The 13238-nt window shown below is 44.7% G+C and overlaps 1 protein-coding gene across 19 annotated transcripts in view; it reads left to right on the top strand.

Moving 5' to 3' along the window:
- The first annotated feature begins 406 nt into the window (after positions 1-406).
- The window catches only part of LDB3 (LIM domain binding 3), a 192488-nt gene continuing 179656 nt past the window's right edge, over positions 407-13238 (top strand). For 4 of the 19 annotated variants that reach the window (XM_066622482.1, XM_066622479.1, XM_066622483.1 and 1 more), the window contains exon 1: positions 417-791. The gene's annotated coding sequence lies outside the window, so the exon portion shown is untranslated. Of the gene's footprint in view, positions 792-13238 lie in introns of all 19 variants that reach the window. The other 15 variants (XM_066622481.1, XM_066622486.1, XM_066622484.1 and 12 more) reach the window with 13 other exon arrangements.

Raw genomic sequence — 13238 nt, 5'->3', positions numbered from 1 at the left:
ATCCCATTGAAGTCCAGCGTACAAGAGCAATCCATCATTTCCAGTATGTCCTTTTGTAACTGGGGCACTTCACATCTGAGTGCCAAGCCACTACTGCCCTCCTTCCTCTCTGGTGCCCTGTTATCCCTTATTTTGCACATTTAAGGAACATTCAAAGTGCATAAAACGATACCAAGATTTAATTAAAATCTCTCCTATATATCAGCAAAGTTTGGGGGAGTTGGAAAGAACTGTTGCTACAGTGTACTAATTCCTCCTCCACCTGCAGACCCTATTGGCAAGACGGCTCAGCTGCAGGGCTCTTTCCATTTGTTATTTGAAAGCCAACAGCAGGGTGGGGCATCAGTGTTAAGTGGCTCCTCTTCATGTCCACAGTTTCATTGTAGTCCATAGGGAACCTTCTGCTGATGTTCCCCATTCATCAATATCAGCGGATTCTGCCTTTGTTCCCTTCATTTTCCAGCTTTGCTTTATCCTAGAAATGAGCACAGGCGCCTCATTTCACTGCACTTGAAGACTCCCCAGGACGCTCCCTTGGAGTGAACTCCGTTTCAGATCGACTGACAGCCGAGCGTTGGGATCCTCAGGACACAAGACCCTCCTGGTGGGCATGGAAAGCAATGGGTAGCGGTGGCTTTAAGAGCTCCACCTTAAGGAAATCCACCTCTCCCCCCCCCCTTTGCCCTGAGTGGGCAGCGTCACTGGGGATGGCCGCGGGGAAATAAATGTGCAGTCGGAGCAGCAGGAGCAGCCCCAAGAGTGCCCGAGCGGATCTGAAGAGCTGCTCCCAGGTAGAGGGTCTCGCGCTCCTTCCTTGTCCTATCTCACTGCCACACTAACCCTCTTCCTGGGGCCCCCCTCTGTCCTCCTCTGCACTGATTGCATGTGGCCCGATGCTCCTCCTGCCCCTCACTTTCCTCCCTAACCGAGCACGCTGCTTTGTATTGACTGAGGTTCCTGTCATATTGTCTGCACTTGGTGCTTGCGCCTGCTGGAGTATTAACCAGGCGGATGTGCCAGATGAGATTTTACTGCAGGCCATTTGTTCACTAATCACACCGGATCAGCGTTTTATTCCCTTCCTCCCCCCCCCCCCCCGCTTCTGGGCTTTGGCTCAGCTAAGCACAGTAAATGGGCACCCACCATTCAACCAGTGCTGTTGACACCCCAGACTTTGCTTGCTATCTTGCACGGTTAATGTCTCTAAAGCCACAGTCCATCTTTATTCTTTCCTTCCTCCTATTTGCCTAATAAGCTGCCCTTGAGAGAATCTCCTGGTGCTCCCAAACCCCTCTTTATTTTCCTTTATACATGTGGCTGGCCAAAGCCCCATCTTCTGTTCGGATTAAAATTAGTGTTAAAGTATTTAAAGCTTTCCTGAGACTACTGCTGACTCAGCATTACCTTTGTGACTGGACAGTTAGGTGGTACATGCAGCCTGATCCTATGCCTGTTTACTCAGACCTCCAAGTTTTAGGGGGCTTACTCTCAAATAAGTTTTGCTAGAACTACTAAAGTATTAAATGTTTAGACTAATTTTATCAATTGGTGGCTTTATATCCATTCCTCTGGGGTTCATCCTGATGAATTTTTCACACACAAAAAAATCCATTTTTATTTATTGGTTCCCCCCACCCATGTCAAGATGCTTTTAATTCCATGATTTAATTTGTTTCATGCAACATATTTGAGAGATTGGTTGTCTTAACCGAACTGGTCTGTGTGCTGAAAACTCAGGATTCAAACTTTACAGCTGTCCACCATCCTCCAATGTACTTATACTCTTTAGGCAGGGATATACTCAGGGATATACTCAGTAGGCAGGGATCACCTACTGGGATATACTCACTATATATAGTGGGATATTGTGGGATATACTGGGATATACTCGCCTACTGGGATATACAGGGATATACTCAGTAGGCAAGGATCGCCTACTGACAGCTCTGGTCCTCAAAAATACTTCCCACTGACCCTACCCAATCTGAATCAAAGTATGACAAAGTTTGCCTATAGTCTCAATCATAAAAATAAGAATATTTCTGTGTTGTGATACATAGATTTCATACACTTTCTTAAACTTCTTTGTGTTCTTCAACTGGGAAGCTCTGTTTGGTATTCCCAAATCTATATGGAGCCCAACCACATGCAAGAAGCTCAATTTGTGCAGCAAAATGTACTTCCAGCCCTTGTGCCACTGTGACTCTCACACTGGCTATCTCCAGTTAAAGGGATGAAAAGGGGGAAGATTTATGTCTGCTTAACTGACTGCATCACACACTATTTTTGTCTGGCTTGTATAACTAAGAAATGCCCATACACCAAACCTGAGGAATCAGGTCCAGAAAAAACTCCTTATCTCTAGTGGTTTAAGGCTGCAATACCATGTGCACTTACCTGGGAGTTAGCCCCATTTAACAGAATGGGGCTTACTTCTGAGTAGGAATGCCTAGGCTTGTGCTGTAAGTGAACTACAGGCTGGCATGCTTTACAGTATTGTAACACTAACAAGTCTCAATTTAGCAGTTGCAAACTGCTGACCTCCTAAGCAGCTGTTGCTGGATTTGATTCTAAGTAAAGCATTACATCTGCAAATGGTCAGCCTTTCTCAAAAACTCATGCTGCCACTGTAAAAAAGAAAATTTAAAAAAAAGATTTTAAGGGAAAGTACATATATGACATATTTAAACTTTGATTAGTTGCTCCCTTACCCCAGAGCTATGGTCCTCAACTTGTCAAGAGCTGGGACCAACCCCAAACCCCTACAACATGGGACTCATCACTCCCTTTGTGTGAGATATGTGGCAACTGTTCCTGCTTTGTTGCTTCTTCTCTTCAGCAGAGGCATGCAAGAATGATGCAGCATACCTGGCTGCAGTGGCTGCAACAGGTGACTTGTGTGCACTTGCTATGATAGCAGGCAGCTCATGCTGTGCCTGCTAAGTTATAATGTAGGCCAGTGTTTCTTAACCAGTGGTATGACTACCACCAGTGATACCTGAGGTGGCATCTGGTGGTACTTACAGGACCCCTGGACCCCTGCTGCCTGGCAGTGAGACCATGAAAGTGACACAACAAACAGTGGTAGGAGAGTCAGCTTGGCAGGCAGAGCTCCAAAGCATGCTTTCCATGCTCAGAAAAGCCCTTCTGTCCACCCTGAACCTCTTACTAATTACTGTCATCGCCATTTATTTCCACTGATGCTTCAAATAGCAGTCCCCTGCTAATTGGGTAAGAGGCACTTTTTCACGTGGGTGCTCCTTTTTTAGCAGGGGGAGAGTAACTGGCCCATCTCACCCCAGCAGTGTCTGTTTTGGTGGCTGTGTGCTGGTATTCTTTTGCATCTTTTTAGATTGTGAGCCCTTTTGGGACAGGGAGCCATTAGATATTTGATTTTTCTCTGTAAACTGCTTTGTGAACTTTTAGTTGAAAAGCAGTATATAAATACTGTTAATAAATAATAAATAGGTGGACCATGTAAAGTGGTATGGCAAACCTTGAGAAATACTGATGTAGGCAGGTGTGTTAGTTGACTGGCCAGTCAATGGGCTGGTTCCTTTTCCTCTTTCTTTTCCCATCCAGTGGTAGCCAATGAGTGTGTGCTACTATTGTGTCCTCTGCCCTTCTCTTTCAAGCCAATGGGAAAGAGAGGAAAAGCAAGGTGGGGCACAGCAATGTATAGCACTCATTTTTGAAATGTGGAGGGAGAGGAAAAGGGAGAGCAAGGTGGGAAATGAAGGAGCCCAGTGCTGGCTTTAAGCCAATTGGACAAATTGCTCCGAATTGGGCCCTGCACCTATGGAGGCTCTGCACTAGTTTAATCTACTCTAGTTTTGTGAAATACCAACAACACATTGCAACTGACACCTAACACCACATTGTTGCTATTCTTTATAAAACCTACAATTTTACTTTTCTTCTGAATTCTTAAAAAGTTAGTGTTTATACAGTTTATATTTTGAAATTGGCTGTGAACCTGGGACCTCATAAAAAATACTTTCAGTTGGGCCCTGCAACAACTAAGGCTGGCCCTGAAGGGGTCCATTGAAGACTAGAGAGCTTGGTGGAAGCAACTAAAGCTAAAATAGCTGTGGGATGTATCTGCTATAGGATCCTTGACTCCAGCTGCTGTTAAAATTTTGCAGACCTGAACCCCCTATGAAAATTGTGGCAGTAGCACTGCCATGATGTCAGGTTCCCCCCAATCCACCCACTGAATACTTCTGGACTAGTCTATTGTTTGTATTATTTATTTAAAAGCATTATATCCTGCCTTTCCAATGCTGGAGCAAACACTCAGGATCTAAGCAACTATGAGATGTGCTCTTGTACACATACTGCTTATGCTCCTCCTTTACCTCACTCTGTCCTTGGCTGCACAAGAGCTGGTTGAAAGCAAAACCTGAGCAAGCTTCCCAGTGTGCTGTGGACAATGAGCGCAGAAGGATGAATGATGTTAAGTTTAAAACTATTTCATTTTGATGAATATTTGACAACTTGAATTTAAGAATTTTGGTGCTAAAAGTCCTAAATTTTTTGCTTTTACAAATAATATGTCCTAGATTCCTTTAGCATTCTGCCTTCCCCAAATCTGGCTACATGCCTGGACTGGGAGCTCATGTTTCTTCTTCTTTGTGTTGGGATAAAAGCCCTGTGTTGCAACAGAGCAAGAGGAACAGAATTTGGGACAAGTTGCTTAATTTTAGCCATCTCCACCTTTTCGCTGAAGTGAAAAGAAATTTGTCTTTGTGTGTGGTCTCTCTTCTAACAGCCATAGGATTGGGTCCTGAATTTGTATCTTGAATGCAGCTAGCTACATTTAAAATCAAATGTAATCTGAAGGACCAAATGACTTCATGCTAGTGATTTACTGAGACAATGTCAGTATTATTTAAGGACCCCAAACTGTCACCATTGGTAAGTTTCATTAAATCTTTTCAGAGGAGCTCTTGGGTGAAAACAGCCTTCCTTTTAAAGACACCTGACAAAGCTTTTGATCGTATGACAGCTCAATAACAATGTCCTATTTGTACCTGTCAAATGACATTAAAGTGCACGGAAGTGATGAGAATATCTTGTTCCTAGATTTACATTGGCTACTCTTGCTTGCTTTTGATGGAAATAACTATATTTATTAAAGGAATGTTTACCTCCCCTTTCCATTCCAAAAAGAACATGTGTGAGGCAGTTTACATAATAAAGCAACATTCAAAACCATGGTATTTGTGAGCAATCTGTAGCAATTCATTGTTAATTGCCACCATAAAAGAGTGTGACTACAGAAGAAAGCTTACCAATAAAGGTCTCAAGAGAGAACTCCTGTTTTCATTGAACCCCCCCCCCCCCAAGAATCAAGGGAAATATGTATAACTAGCAGCCAGTATCCAGAATCACAGTGTGGATTCCGAGCCAACAGGTCCACCACTGATATGGTATTCTCCCTTAGACAACTGCAGGAGAAATGCAGAGAGCAACGACAGCCACTCTTTATAGCCTTCATAGATCTCACGAAGGCTTTCGACCTGGTCAGCAGAGACGGCCTCTTCAAGATTCTCCCCAAGATTGGATGTCCACCCAGGCTCCTCAGCATCATCAGATCTTTCCACAAGGACATGAAGGGCACTGTTGTCTTCGATGGCTCCACATCAGACCCCTTTGACATCCGAAGCGGAGTGAAGCAGGGCTGTGTTCTTGCACCAACCTTGTTTGGGATTTTCTTCGCTGTCCTGCTGAAGCAGGCCTTTGGAACTGCAACAGAAGGCATCTATCTCCAGACCAGATCAGACGGAAAGCTCTTCAACCTCTCCAGACTGAGAGCAAAGTCCAAAGTCCAGCTGAAATGTCTGCGTGACTTCCTCTTTGCCGACGATGCAGCTGTCACTACCCACTCTGCCAAAGATCTCCAGCAGCTCATGGATCATTTTAGCAAGGCCTGCCAAGATTTTGGACTGACAATCAGCCTTAAGAAAACACAGGTCATGGTTCAGGATGTGGACTCACCTCCCTGCATTACAATCTCTGAGCATGAACTGGAGGTTGTCCATGACTTTGTGTACCTTGGCTCAACGATCTCCGACACTCTTTCTCTCGATACCGAGCTAAACAAGCGCATCGGTAAAGCAGCTACCATGTTTTCCAGACTCACAAAGAGAGTCTGGTCCAACAAGAAGCTGACGGAACATACCAAGATCCAGGTCTACAGAGCCTGCGTCCTGAGTACACTTCTGTACTGCAGCGAGTCATGGACTCTTCGCTCACAACAGGAGAGGAAACTGAACGCTTCCCACATGCGCTGCCTCCGACACATCCTCGGCATCACCTGGCAGGACAAAGTTCCAAACAACACAGTCCTGGAACGAGCTGGAATCCCTAGCATGTATGCACTGCTGAAACAGAGACGCCTGCGTTGGCTCGGTCATGTTGTGAGAATGGATGATGGCCGGATCCCAAAGGATCTCCTCTATGGTGAACTCATGCAAGGAAAGCGCCCTACAGGTAGACCACAGCTGCGATACAAGGACATCTGCAAGAGGGATCTGAAGGCCTTAGGAGTGGACCTCAATAAGTGGGAAACCCTGGCCTCTGAGCGGCCCGCTTGGAGGCAGGCTGTGCAGCATGGCCTTTCCCAATTTGAAGAGACACTTGGCCAACAGTCTGAGGCAAAGAGGCAAAGAAGGAAGGCCTATAGTCAGGGAGACAGACCAGGGACAGACTGCACTTGCTCCCGGTGTGGAAGGGACTGGTCACTCCCGAATTGGCCTTTTCAGCCACACTAGATGCTGTTCCAGAACCACCTTTCAGAACGCGATACCATAGTCTTTCGAGACTGAAGGTTGCCAACATGAGCAGCCAGTAGCACTTTTCTTTTATCACTGAAGAAAGCCACATAAATCTGACACATCTGTCAAAGTGAGGCGTTAACCAATATGAAAAGAGATAGTAACGTAGACCTTCCTAGTTACTACCAAATTGCTGTCTTCCAGCTTTAGCCAATGGGATAACTGTCAAGTGCTTGGTTATTTGGAATTACTAACAATTTTCAAACAATTACTTTGAAAAACTTTATTAAAATTAGAATGTGATTAACCTTTTAACAAATTAACAGAGAAAGCACTATACAAATCCTAAGTAATGTCATGGACAGGGGTAGCAAAATGTGCATGAACATGAAACAGCAGGCTTACTGAAACTGAAGTTTGGGTCTGGTCTCCTGGGTAAGCTGCTTTCTGTTGAAGAATGGTTGAAAGCAAACGAAATAAACATTTGCCTGGTGTGTAGGCACCATGCTGTCTGATGCCCTCACCATGGGTAGGTTGTTTGAACAAGGGCTTGGACTTGCATATTAAGAGCCAGTGTGGTTAAGAGTCAGAGTAAGAGTGGGGGGACCTGGGTTCACGTCCCCAATTAGCCATGAAACGTACAGGGTGACTTTAGACCAGTCAGTATTTTTCAGACTAATCCAGTGGTTCTCAAACTTTTAGCACTGGGACCCACTTTTTAGAATGAGAATCTGTCAGGATTCATCACCAGAAGTGATGTCATGATTGCTTCATCATGACATCATCAAGCAGGAAATTTTTTAACAATTCTAGGTTGAAATCCTACCCACACTTACCCAGGAGTAAGTCCCATTTACTATTATGGTTAAAAGCTTATAAATAGTAGCTTGTTAAAAGTACAGGGCTGTAACATTTCCCCAAATACAGTTGCATACCATGGTAGCATCAGGTCTAATCTATTAAAAATAAAATATGTAAATGAATGGGGACCCACCTGAAATTGGCTCGTGACCCACCTAGTGGGTCCTGACCCACAGTTTGAGAAACACTGGCCTAATCAATTTGTGAGCCCAATCCTATACATGTCTACTCAGAAGTAAGTTTCATTATAGTCATTTGGGCTTACTTCCAGGTAAGTTGGATAGGATTGTAACTTCAGTTGGTGTGAGAATAAAAGGGGGGGGGGGCTGTGTCACACATCATGTGTGCCATTTTGAGTTCCTTGAAGGAAGGGTAGACTATACATGCAATAAACTGCTCCTATGCCAAATCAAGCCCCGTGTGGCTGGTTTAGAGGGCTACCTCCAGTCCATTTCTGATCTTAAGGACAGGTATAAAATATTATCTAATTTGGCCCAGAGATTTTCCTTGCTATATGCATACAAAACTGTAGCCTTTCTTTGCAATGGAAGTGCCCCAGCCCATTAATCATTTTGGTTGCTCTCTTCTGCACCTTTTCCCATTTCACTATATCTTTTTGGAGAAGTGGAGAGAAGAACTGGACACAATTCTCCAGATGATGGCCTTACCATTTATTTGAACAATGGCACAATAATATTGGTTGTTTTATTCTCAATCCCTTTTTTAATTATTCCAAGTGTGGGAATTGCCTTCTTTACAGCTGCAACACACTGGGCTGACAATTTCATCAAGCTTGCCATGACAGGACCCATGGGGGGGGGGTAAAGGGGTCATTTGTACCTGGACGCAGGGTCAAAAGGGGGCCCAGAATCCTAAGGAGGGGGAGCAGAAATTTCCTGGGAACTTATATTTTCCAATCTCACCCAGACTCACTTCACACATGGGGTGTTGGGGGCTGCCGCAAACCATATGCCCCAAGTCAAGGAATGTGTGCATAGCACTCCTTAGCATAGTGTCAAATCTGGGAAGAAACGGGCCTGCTACAGGAGCTCTTTGGCTTGTGGCTCCATTTACCATGAAGGAGTGTATAGGAGCTCCTGTGCAGGCAACAAGTCTGAGTAGATAGGAAAATGTAAGATCCCAGGAAATTTCTGGGCCCCCTCCTTTTTGAGCCTGGAGCTGGATACAAATTTACCCCCCTCTTCTAGGCCCTGTTGTTTCGCATAGATATATTCTAGTGCAAACCTAAATATGATGAGGCTATTTTCTGCAATGATTTCCTATATTTAAAAGATTTTAGAGAGACTTAAGAGTGTTTAGTATTACCTATTATGGTATCTAGCTGCCAGTGCCACACAGGTGGGTAGACCAGGGCTCTGCATTGGGAAGTCCAGTAAACCTGGCTCCAAAGACTTTTAGCTGTTGCCATAGTGGTTTTCAAACTGTGGGTTATGACCTGATCTTTGGTGGGCTGTGCGCTGGTACTGGCTGTGGTGCCACAAGGCATTCGGGGGGGGGGTGGTAATGTGGCCAATGAAGCAGGTTGCATTCCATTGCTAACCAAGAGCTGCAAGACATTCTGGGGCACGATGTGGCTGCTGCAGCTGTCCAAATGGGTTGCACTGCATTAGTGCACATAAAATTTTGATTTCTTGCCTCAGTGTGCATTACTTGACACTCACATTGAAGTGCATTAGCTGCCCATTTCCCTAGTTTGGAGAGATCCTTTCATTCTAGACTTCACCACCTGGAAATGTTCAGTGTCACCGCAGACATGACTACCTCACTGCTTATCCTCACTTTCAGGTCATTTATGAACAAGTTGAAAATCACCAGTCTTGAAACCTTGGGGCACACCACTTTTCACCTCTCTTCATTATGAAAATTTTCCATTTACATTACTGTCTGTTTCCTGATGGGCAGCCCAATCTTGAGCTGCCCAGCGTGCAGGGCTGCGGCAGTATTGAAAATGGCTGCTGCTGCATCCCAGGCAGTGCCAGCAGCTCCTCAGGAGAAGGGGACTTTCATCCCCTTCCCCTGTGTAAGGTGTGTAGCCCTGCAACGTTGATTCTATGTTGACCCAAGGGTTGCTGTAGAATCAAGAACCGCTGTACAGGCCAGAGGCCCGACATGAAGACTCAGGATCGGGTGGAGCAAAGCTTCGCCGGTCCTGCCTCCCTCCCGCTCCATTCCCTCCCCTGGCATACCTCCTCCCTGCCCTCTCCCCACCTCCCCCTGCTCTGGAAAGACTCCTGCCTGCCCCCCCCCACACCCCTACTTACCTCTTTGCTGCCTGGCAGTCCATGTAACTGCAGAGTGGCAGAGCAGTGGCAGTCCACCCACAGTAGCTAGCACTGTACTGGACAGATGCTGAGGGCTGCAGATATGCCCTATGGCATGTTTGCGACAGTGTGTGCCAGTGGTAAACCGGCATGCACTATTTAGGATTGGGCCCTCAGTCAGTTCCTAATCCATAAGAAGACCTGGTCTTTTATTTCCTGACTTGACATTTTTCAGGAGCCTTTGGTGAGGGATTCTGTCAAACACCCCTTGAAAGTCTAATTATACTATACAATATCTATGGGTTCATCCACATGACTGTCAAACAAACAGTCAAACAGGTGTTTGACAGACAAAACCTGTCCAAAGAATTCTGAAAGACTTGTAACAGTAAGTCTTGCCTCACAGAAGTCATGCTGATTCTCCCGCAGCAAAGCTTGTTCTTCTATATGTTTCAAGATTTTCTACTTGATTAGGCTTTCCACCATCTTCCCTGGAACACAGGCTGAGTAGTTTCTTGGGTCCCCTCTCCTCCCCCTTTTTAAAGATTGGTGTGATGTTAGCTATCCTCCAGCCCTCTGGCATAGAGGGGGTTTCAAATGATAAGTTGCACATTTAACAGAGAAGATCATTACTTTCACACTTTAGTTTCTTTAAGAACTCTTGGATGGATGCCATCTGGACCTGATGACTTGTTAATCATTAATTTGTCAATAAATTACAGGACATGAGGGCAGAAGCCCCTTCCCACCACTGCTTCCAAGCAGATCACATTCTTTAGTTTCACCATATACGCATACCATCTAGTTGTATGAAATTATGATACACTGTACAAACAGGCCTGCTAATCCTTTATTCCATTAACCTGTAAATTTCTTGAGGAAAGACATGTCTAACAGAGGTACCACTACAATTCATTATCCAGTCACATTATGAATTGTTTCCAGTACAGCTATGAATTTAACATTAGCTGTCAAAGCATGATGGTGTAACTATTCTGAGCCTCTACCTTGAGGTGTTCATTCCCTCCCACGCATGCCAGATATATAACTGTACAGTACTACTGTTAACATTCTAGGAACATCTTCCTTCATGTGACTGTTTTTAGCAATCAACTAAAGGGCAATATTCACTGGGGCTTTCTGAACTTTGGTCATTTTGGTATCTATCTTGGAGGGAGAATTTCATCCTGTTCCTGAAATGAGTTCAACAAATAGTGCTTCCAAAGCCTTTGACCTTCTTTTTCTGGCTCAGTGTCATTGCTATTTGAAGGGAGAGTGACTGTTCTTTTGTTTAATGGAAATTTGAAACTGAAGTCTGAAGAGATAGGGTCATCATGGAAGAACGAGAACTCCACCTTGCAGGACAGCATAACTCTCCAAAATGCCTTCATAATACATACCTTTTCACATGTGTTGAAATACTTCTGACATGAACTTGCTGGGCAAGCCATAATCTTTCAATCTTGGCCTTTCCATTCAATATTATTCTCACGCTACCAGTAGTGTACATGGTGCTTTACAGAGTCTGTTAAACAAAACAAAAGGAAGTTTCACCCCTAGGAACTTACGTGAAATACACCAACCCTGTAAGGTAGGTCATTATTATCCTTACTGAACAGCATTGTTGTAAGGATTACTAAGATGGTTCTATGGAATGCTCATCAGTGCCTTAGTCACCTTGGTGGATGATCTATGCTGGGGACTGGACAGGGGTAGTCCATCCTGGTTAGTCCTGCTGAACCTCTCAGTGGCTTTCAACACCATCAACCATGGTGTCCTACTGGGCTGACTGACCAAGTTGGGAGCAATATGTTGTGGTGGTTCCACTCTTACTTGGCAGATAGGTCTCAGATGGTGGTGCTGGGGATGCCTGTTTGGCACCCTGGCCCTTGAGGTGTGGGGTGCCACAGAGTTCAGTTATGCCCCCCATGCTATTTAACATCTACCTGAAACTGCTGGGAGAGGTCATCTGGGGATTTCTCCTTTCCACCTGATTCCAGGGTGACTACTGAGATCGTGGAGTGCTGCCTGGAGGTAGTGGAGATCTGGATGAGGGCCCACAAGCTGAAATTAACCCATTTTTGCCTGACCCACAGGTGTACACATTTGGTCCCTCTTGCGTATATGCAATGATGGGCAAAAATGGCTTAAATCTGGACAAGACAGAGCTTCTCCTGGTTTGGAAATTTACAATGCAAATGCTAGAGTATCATCCTGCGCTGAATGCAGTTGCACTCTCCCTAAAGGAGCAGGTCCGCAGCTTGGGGCTCTGCCAGGACTTGTAGCTGATCCTGAATTCCCAGGTGGTGGCTGTTGCCAGGGTTTACTTGGTTTTGGCTGGTGTGCCAGCTACGACTGTACTTGGATTGTTCAGACCTGGCCACGGTGATTTATGCCACAGTGACATCACAGATTATTGTAGCATGCACTACATGCCCTTGAGATGGTTCGGAAACTGCCATTAGTGCAGAATGTGGTGGCCCACGTAGTCAGTGGAGGTAGGTATTTTGATTCTGTTGGGCAGCTGCACTGGCTGCCCATTTGCTTCCGAGTCCAATTTAAGGTGCTGGTCTTGACCTTTAAAGACCTATATGACTTGAGGCCAGGATATTCAAGCGACAGACAGAATACTTCCATATAATCCGGCTCATCTTTTCAGGTCATTAGAGAAGGCCCTTTTACAAATGCCATTGTCTAGGAAGGTGTGGGGGGAGGCAACAGCAAGAAATATGGCCTTCTCAGGAGTGGCACCAACTCTCTGGAATTCCGCCTTCATGAGTTACGAACTGCTTCCTCCTTGCAGACCTTCTGACAAGGCCTGAAGACTCTTAAGACAAGCCTTCTGAGACTTGGCCTTTTTAATTAACATCCAGCTTTTACAAGCTTGCCCTTTTTAGATGTTGCTGTTGCTCTTCAGTTGTAAATTATGTCTCATGAGTGTTTCAAAGTGTGTTTGAATGTTTTAAAGTTTTATGAATTTTTAGGGAAGACTACAATTATTTTAACTGTTATTTTATTTTTTGTACCTGCCACCTTGAGTCCCTTTGGGGATAAAGGTGGGGTATATAATAATAATAATAATAATAATAATAATAATAATAATAATAGTATTTATATACAGCTTTTCAACAAAAAGTTCACAAAGCAGTTTACAGAGAAAAACCAAATAACTAATGGCTCTAATGGCTCCCTGTCTCCAAAGGGCTCACAATCTAAAAAGATGCGAAAGAATACCAGCAGACAGCACTAGAAAAGACACTGCTGGGGTGAGGAGGAAGGTGAGGAGGAAGGTAATACTGCCATGCAAGAATACATG

The sequence above is a fragment of the Tiliqua scincoides genome, chromosome 3 (genome assembly GCF_035046505.1).
Source record: "Tiliqua scincoides isolate rTilSci1 chromosome 3, rTilSci1.hap2, whole genome shotgun sequence".
Classification (NCBI taxonomy): domain Eukaryota; kingdom Metazoa; phylum Chordata; class Lepidosauria; order Squamata; family Scincidae; genus Tiliqua; species Tiliqua scincoides.
Note: the sequence above shows the minus strand (reverse complement) of the source record. Positions and strands in the feature narration are given on the sequence as shown.